The following is a 7,578-nucleotide window of genomic DNA, read 5'->3' as shown; positions in this document are numbered from 1 at the left end:
GGTTCCCAGATATTCCGCAAACTTTCCCCAGTCCTCAATGAATTTTTGATCTTTCTGGTATCTTATTCTTCCGGTCAACTTGTCCAATTCCGCATAATCTGTAAGTTTCATCCTCCATTCATTTAGGGTTGGCAATTCCTCCTGTTTCCACCTTTGGGCCATTAGTGTTCTTGCCGCTGTGACAGCATACTGAAACAGTTTGTGGTCTTGTCTTTTTATCTCTCTTCCTGTTATTCCCAGCAAGAAGGATTCTGGTTTCTTAACAAACGAATATTTGAGCATCTTTTTCAGTTCACCATAGATCAGATCCCAGAATCCCCTTACTTTCCTACAATCCCACCACATGTGAAAGAAAGATCCCTCTTTCTCTTTACATTTCCAGCACCTGTTACACGTCTTGTACATTTTTGATAGCATTACCGGTGTGATATACCACCTGTATACCATCTTCATTACGTTCTCTTTTAGTGCTGTACATGCAGTGAATTTCATATTTACATTCCAGACCTTCTCCCAATCATCTAGTTGTATATTGTAACCAAAGTCCTTGGCCCACTTAATCATGACAGACTTAACCTCCTCGTCTTTGGTTTGCCATTCCAGGAGTATTTTATACATTTTCGAAATTGTCTTAACATCACTATCAATGATTTCCGACTGGAATTTAGACATTTTTTCAGTATATCCCTTTTCTTTAAGATCTTTGTTGAACATTGCATTTGCCTGAAAGTAGTGTAGCCAATCATAAACCTGGTCTTTAACTTGTTCATACGGCTTCAATTTCCATTTCCCCCCCTCTTTCCTTACCAAACCTCCATAAGTTATCCAATTTGGTCTCATGTTGATCTTTTTTACCGCCATTGCCTCTAATGGTGAGAACCAGTGCGGAACTTTAAATTCCAGAATGTTTTTATACCTATCCCATACCTCTATTAGGGAACCTCTGATGACGTGATTTGTGAAACCTTTGTGTACTTTCTTCTTCTCCAGCCATAAGTAGGCGTGCCACCCAAACCTATTATCGAAGCCCTCTAAATCTAATAGATTGTTGTTGTTTAATTTTATCCACTCCTTTAACCAGCACAGAGAGGACGCCTCATAATATAGTTTAAGATCCGGCATGGCAAAGCCACCTCTTTCCCTGGCGTCTGTTAGTAATTTAAATTGTATCCTTGGCTTACGGCCCTGCCAGATATATCTCGAAAGCGTTCTTTGCCACTCTTTGAACACATTTGTTCCCCTAATTATCGGGATCATTTGAAACAAAAATATCATCTTTGGGAGCACGCACATTTTAATCGTCGATATTCTACCCCAAAAGGATAGTTTCATTCTGGCCCAGGTTTCTAAATCTTTCTTTATTTCGTTCCACATCTGGACATAGTTATTCTGGTATAGATCAATATTTTTAGGGGTCAGCCATATTCCCAAGTATTTAACCTTTTTTGCCACCTCAATCCCTGATTCTCGTTGTAGTTCCTCTGTTGTTTCCTGGTCTATATTCTTAACCATTATTTTTGTTTTCTTCTTATTTAATTTAAGACCAGCCACTTTGCCAAATTGATCTATTTCCTCCAAAACCTCCTTTAAGCTGTTCTTAGGTTCTTCAATCATTATTACAATATCATCGGCAAAGGCTTTAACCTTATATTCATTTTTACCGACTGTCACTCCTTTAATTTTATCATTGTTTCTTATTGAACCTAGGAGGACTTCTAGGACCATTATAAATAACAACGGCGAAAGGGGACACCCCTGCCTAGTACCTTTCAATATCTTAAATTCCTCGGTATGTATATTATTTACAATCAATTTGGCTCTTTGTTCAGAGTAGATTGCCCTTATTCCGTTGTAGAAATCATTCCCAACCTCCATCCTTTCTAAATTTTTTAACATAAATTCCCACGACACATTATCAAACGCCTTCTCTGCGTCCACAAACATTAGTAAGGCTTGCTTCTCGTTCCTTGCAGACAGGTATTCCAGAGTATTTACTATATTCCTGACATTATCTTTCATCTGCCTGCCCGGGAGAAAGCCTGCCTGGTCAGCATGTATTACTTCCTGCAGAACCTTCTTTAATCTTTTTGCTAATATTCCAGCGAAGATCTTGTAATCTGTGTTCAACAGAGATATTGGCCTATAATTCTTTACTTGTGTTAGATCGGAATCTTGCTTGGGAATGAGTGTAATAAAGGCCTCTTTCCATGTTCCCGGAATGTCTTGATGTTTCAATATGTTGTTCATAACTTCCCTTATAGGTACTATTAAGGCGTGCCTCAGTTCTTTATAATAGCTGGGTGTTAAGCCATCTGGTCCTGGAGCCTTCCCTTTCTTCAGTTCTTTTATTATATCCATAATTTCCTCATTTACAATCGGGGCGTTCAGTCGGTCTTTCTTCTCTGACGGGATCCTTTGCACACTTTTCCTTTCTAAAAATCTTTCTATCTTCTTCGTGTTATTCTTTTCTCTGTTGTTGTATAGATGTTTATAAAAGTCCAGGAATCCTTTCCTAATAGCTTTGGGATTTTCTACTTCTTCTCCATCTAAGATAATTTTGTTGATGGTACTTTGCTCCTTCCTCTTCCTGATTTGCCACGCCAGCCATCTACCCGATTTATTAGCAAATTCAAAATTTTTCTGTCGTAGCCTTTTAATATTTCCTTCAACCTCCCTGTCTATAATCATTGCAAACTGTGTCTGTAAGACTTTGATGTTCTCTTTTATTTTTAGGCTGTTTGGATTCTTAATTAATTTTGTTTCATTGTCCATTATTTGTTTTAGAATTTCTTTCCTCCCCCTTTCTCTGTTTTTATTCTTGATTGCATTTTGTTGGATAAAGAATCCTCTTATTACTGCCTTGCTTGCGTCCCAGACTGTACTCATTTTCGTACCCTTGTCCATGTTGTCCAGGAAGTATTCTGTCAGTTTCTTCTTTGCCTCTTGGATAAGTTTTTGATCGTCCAGGAGATAGTCGTTCAATCGCCATCTAAATGATCTTTCTTCGTACCCTTTAATCTCCATTCTTATTGGATTGTGGTCTGATATTGTTTTTGGTTGGATCTCGATCTGTCGGATTCTTGGAGTTAGCTCATTAGAGACCCAGATTTGATCAATCCTTGATAGAGACTGATTTGGCTCCGAATAGAAGGTGAACTGCTTCTCAAGCGGGTGTCTAAGTCTCCATATGTCAATTAAGTTGAGATTTTTTATCATAGTAAAGAAAGTCCTAGGCAGTTTTCCTTCTCTACTTACACCTCCTTCTCTTAGTCTGTCAGATTTCAGTGAAACTACACCGTTCATGTCTCCCACGAGTATCATTTTTTGATCTACAAATTCCAACAGTTTATCTTCCAAATTTTTATAGAAATCAGACTTATTTCCATTGGGTGCGTAGATCCTGACAATTATTATTTTCTCGCCTTGCCATTTGATCTGTATTGCAATTATTCTTCCCTCTTCGTCTTTGAAAATTTGTTGAGCCTCAATATTTTTTTTTACATATAGCACGACCCCTCTTTTTTTCCTTTCGTCAGAGGATGTAAATTCACTTCCCAATCTACTATTGATCAATATTTTCTTATGCTTTTTTGCCACGTGTGTTTCCTGAAGACAGATAATATCGAGGTTTTTCTTTTGTAGATATTGTTCAATTTTATTCCGTTTTTTCCTATCGTTCATTCCATTGATGTTCCAAGTCCATAAATTTAACGCCATCTTCCCTTCCCAATTAAAGATTATCTAGTTGGTTAGTCTGTCTTCTTCCTGTTCTTCCTCCTCCTCTTCTCCTTCTTCTTCCTCTCCTTCTTCGGATTCTCCCCCTTCCTTTCCTTTTTCTTCCTGGTACCTCCCTCCCAGTAGACCGACACCTCCTGCTGCTCCTCTTTCCTCTTCCTCTTCCACCGTCAGTTCCTTATATCGCCTTTGGAATTTGCTTGTTTCCTCCGGACTGGTAAGTTTATGTTTCTTGTTTTTATAAGTAAATGAGATCCCTTGCGGGAATTCCCATTTAAATTCTATCTTATTCTTCTTGAGAATTTGGACCAATGGCTTGTATGGGTCCCTATGTTTCAACAATCTTACTGGGATGTCTTTAAAGATGATTATATAGTTCCCTTCGATATTTAGTCTTCTTTCTCTATTTTTTTGAAGAATTAAGTTTCTCATATCTTTATCTTTAAATGTGACCAAACAGTCACCGGGCATTTTCTTTGTTCTGGTTGTTCTTGTTTTGATTCTGAACGCATTCTGGACCGATCTTTCCACCTCTTCTTTTTGTATCGCTAACCATTGAGCTATTTCCGTTGTTAATTTTTCTCTGATATTTTCTCCTTGTGTTTCAGGGACTGCTCTCAGCCTGAGGTTCACCTCCCGTTGCCTCAATTCGTTCATCGCGATTGCGTCCCAGACCTCCTCTTGTGTTTTATTGACTTCTGATAAGCCTGCTTTCAATTTTTCTTCTTCCCGTTTCACTTCCTTCATTTCCACTCTCGTTTTTTTCATTCCTTCTTCCAGAGATTGTGTTCTTTTGGAGACATCTTTAATTTGACCTCTCAACTCTTTTACAGTTTCATCAATTTTTTGGTCCATTTTCTCAATTCTCAGATCCACCTGTTCCAGTCTCGTATTTACATGCTCCAATTTATCCTCCATACTCTTCACACTCTGTCTAATTTCACCGAACATTTTCAATATTTCTGTTTTGAAATCTGCTTCTGATTTCGACCCTCTCCTGTCCCCTGGTGTTCCACCTTCCCCACTTTTCTTAGGTACATGAGACATCTTCCTAATATTATCTTTAATTTAGAATTTATCCAGTCTTATTGTCCTTGCCCTTTTATTCCCGCCTTATTCACTTACAGCACTTGTCCCCACGCAAAATCTTATTCGGATCTCTAGTTTATCGAGTTTAATTTAGCCTAGCAGCGTTAATAATAAACTTTAACCTAAAGCTTCCAACTTCACCTCCAGCTAGAATTCAAAAGTAATAGTTGGGTCAGTCCGACAAACTCCAAAGATGTTCCAATAAGGAGAGGGGGGGTAGAAAAAAGCGGAATATTAAAAATATAAGAAAAAATAGGGGGGGGGGAAATAAGAAAAATATATAAAAATATATTTAAAAAAAAAATGAGATATTTGTATATATTCTTCTTGTCGGCTAATAGGTCGCTCCCTTTTGAGATCCCTTTTGAAGTCCAGACTCTACTTGCTCTCCAATATTATCCGCTGTTAACAAGTGTGGGGAAGGCAGATGCCGTCCAGTACAAACAGGCAGAGAGGAAAGAGGAAAAAAAAAAATTCAGAATTCAAAAATTCAAAAATTCTAGATTGCAGATTTAATCACCAGAGACAAAAAGAGAGGGAAAGCAAAACTTTCTGCCTAATTAGGCGAGTCCTTTATATTCTTTCAGAGTAGTTGTAAGCCTAATTTGGATCCCACCTTCAAACGAAGTAGTCATATAATGTCCGAATGGCAAAAAGGAAACAAGCAAGATTTCAGTTGAAAAAAAAAGGAAAAGGAATCAGATTGTAATTATCTTCCTGACCGCTAGGTGTCCAAAGTCCCTGGGAGTTAGTAACCAGGGTAGTTAGTCAAAGTAAATAACCAATAGTTAGCCAGTAGACAACGGAAGGAAACAGAGGATGATACAATCAAGGCGAGGGGTGTTTAAAATTGTCTCTCAGTCCTCCAATGCCAGCTGATAAGCCACGTTGTAGGGTAGAACCTTATAAATTATCCAATAAGCATCAAAAAAAGTCTTCTATTGCAAAGGGAGGGGTAGACAAAAAAAAAGAGGAAAAAGAAAGGAATCCGAAAAGCTTGCCGAACAATGCAGCCGTGGAGCGCTCCCTCCGTTACTCAGTCTTTTTTTTTTTTTTTTTTAAAGGGATAGAGAGAATTGCGATTACGCTTTAACTTCTTCTTTCAAAATTCCACTGAGGACCTTAGATAGCAGATATTAGTCCTCTGTTCCCCCTTTTTTCTTCTTTTGTTCTTCCACCTCTCTCAAGAGGTTACTTTTTAGCGGCTTGAGAAGGGAGAAATTCAATAGCCGCCAGCGGCAGCTGGTTCTCGCTTTGCCGACTTTGCTTCCCTAATGCGCCAGAATTGAATGGGGAAAATGCCGGTCTCGTATTTACTTATTTTCCGTCCGGCTCTTCCTTATAAAGTCTAAGTTAACTTTTAAGATGTTCTGAGACCGAAGTTCTTAGTTTCGAGAGCTGTGAGCTCCCCCCGCAAGCTCGGGGCTTCGTTTCCCGGAGTTAGCTATGGCTTCCCCTCAGCCCGCTTCTCCTCCCCGCCGAACCTCTCAGACACTGTTTGAGAGGGTCGCTGCGCCCAAGGACCCCTCTAAGTTCTCCGTGAAACCTGGGATTCTCCGCTGGGAAGAAATCCCCGCTTGCAGTGGCGATGCTCACAACCGGAAGTCCCGATTGCCAGCGGCTTTCTAGGGTTTCTAGTAGGAGTCCCTCCCCATCCCTACCAGGAGATGCCTGGGATTGAACCAGGGACCTTCTGCTTATAAGACAGATGCTCTACCATTGAGCTATGGCCCTTGTGCAAATGGCTGTGAATTCAGCAGCCCTCACATTCATTGGTCCCAGTAAGCTATAGTTTGGCTCACTGCAACAAGTGATCCAGGCCTGTTAACTGCCTATGTTTTGTTGTGTTATTTTATATGTTGTAAGCTGCCCAGAGTGGCTGAGGAAACCCAGCCAGATGGGCAGGATATACATTTTAAAAATATTATTATTATTAAGATAATTCAGTGAGCTTTGTGGCTGAGTAGAGAACCTGAGTAGTCCTAGTCCAACACTAACCACCGCACCATACTGTCTCTCAATTGCCTAAGGTTAGTAAGGCCTGATACTAGCTCAAGAGACTTGACAGTGTTTTTGGTCATTACTACAATTCTGTGATGTAATACTTCTATATCCTTTGTTCTTCTTTTCTCTGGTGCCTCAACATGAGTGAAATGTCACCAAGGAGACTTCCTGGTAGGAAAACCACCCAATCACAGCACCTGTCCTGTCAGGATTCAGAAACAATTTATGGGCCCTCATCCAAGCCCAAGTCCAGGCCTTGCGCAGCCTCTCCTGATTCAGATGTTACAGAGAAGTAGAGTTGGGTATCAGGGACGCGGGTGGCGCTGTGGGTTAAAGCCTCAGTGCCTAGGACTTGCCGATCGAAAGGTCGGCGGTTCGAATCCCCGCGGCGGGGTGCGCTCCCGTCACTCGGTCCCAGCGCCTGCCAACCTAGCAGTTCGAAAGCACCCTCAGGTGCAAGTAGATAAATAGGGACCGCTTACTAGCGGGAAGGTAAACGGCGTTCCGTGTGCTGCGCTGGCTCGCCAGATGCAGCTTGTCACGCTGGCCACGTGACCCGGAAGTGTCTCCAGACAGCGCTGGCCCCCGGCATCTTGAGTGAGATGGGCGCACAACCCTAGAGTCTGTCAAGACTGGCCTGTATGGGCAGGGGTACCTTTACCTTTACCTTAGAGTTGGGTATCACCAGCATATCAGCGACTCCTCATCTCAAATCTCCTCATGACCACTCCCAATGGCTTCATAGAGATG

At 40.8% G+C, this 7,578-nt stretch overlaps 1 non-coding gene across 1 annotated transcript; it reads right to left on the bottom strand.

The window, feature by feature from the left end:
- Window positions 1-6,486: 6,486 nt before the first annotated feature.
- On the bottom strand, window positions 6,487-6,557 carry TRNAI-UAU (transfer RNA isoleucine (anticodon UAU)). The gene has a single exon. It is a non-coding gene; the product is annotated as a tRNA-Ile (tRNA).
- Between the last annotated feature and the right edge of the window lie 1,021 nt (window positions 6,558-7,578).

This window comes from Podarcis muralis, chromosome 1 (assembly GCF_964188315.1).
Source record: "Podarcis muralis chromosome 1, rPodMur119.hap1.1, whole genome shotgun sequence".
Taxonomy (NCBI): Eukaryota; Metazoa; Chordata; class Lepidosauria; order Squamata; family Lacertidae; genus Podarcis; species Podarcis muralis.
This window is presented reverse-complemented; position numbering and strand designations above follow the sequence as displayed.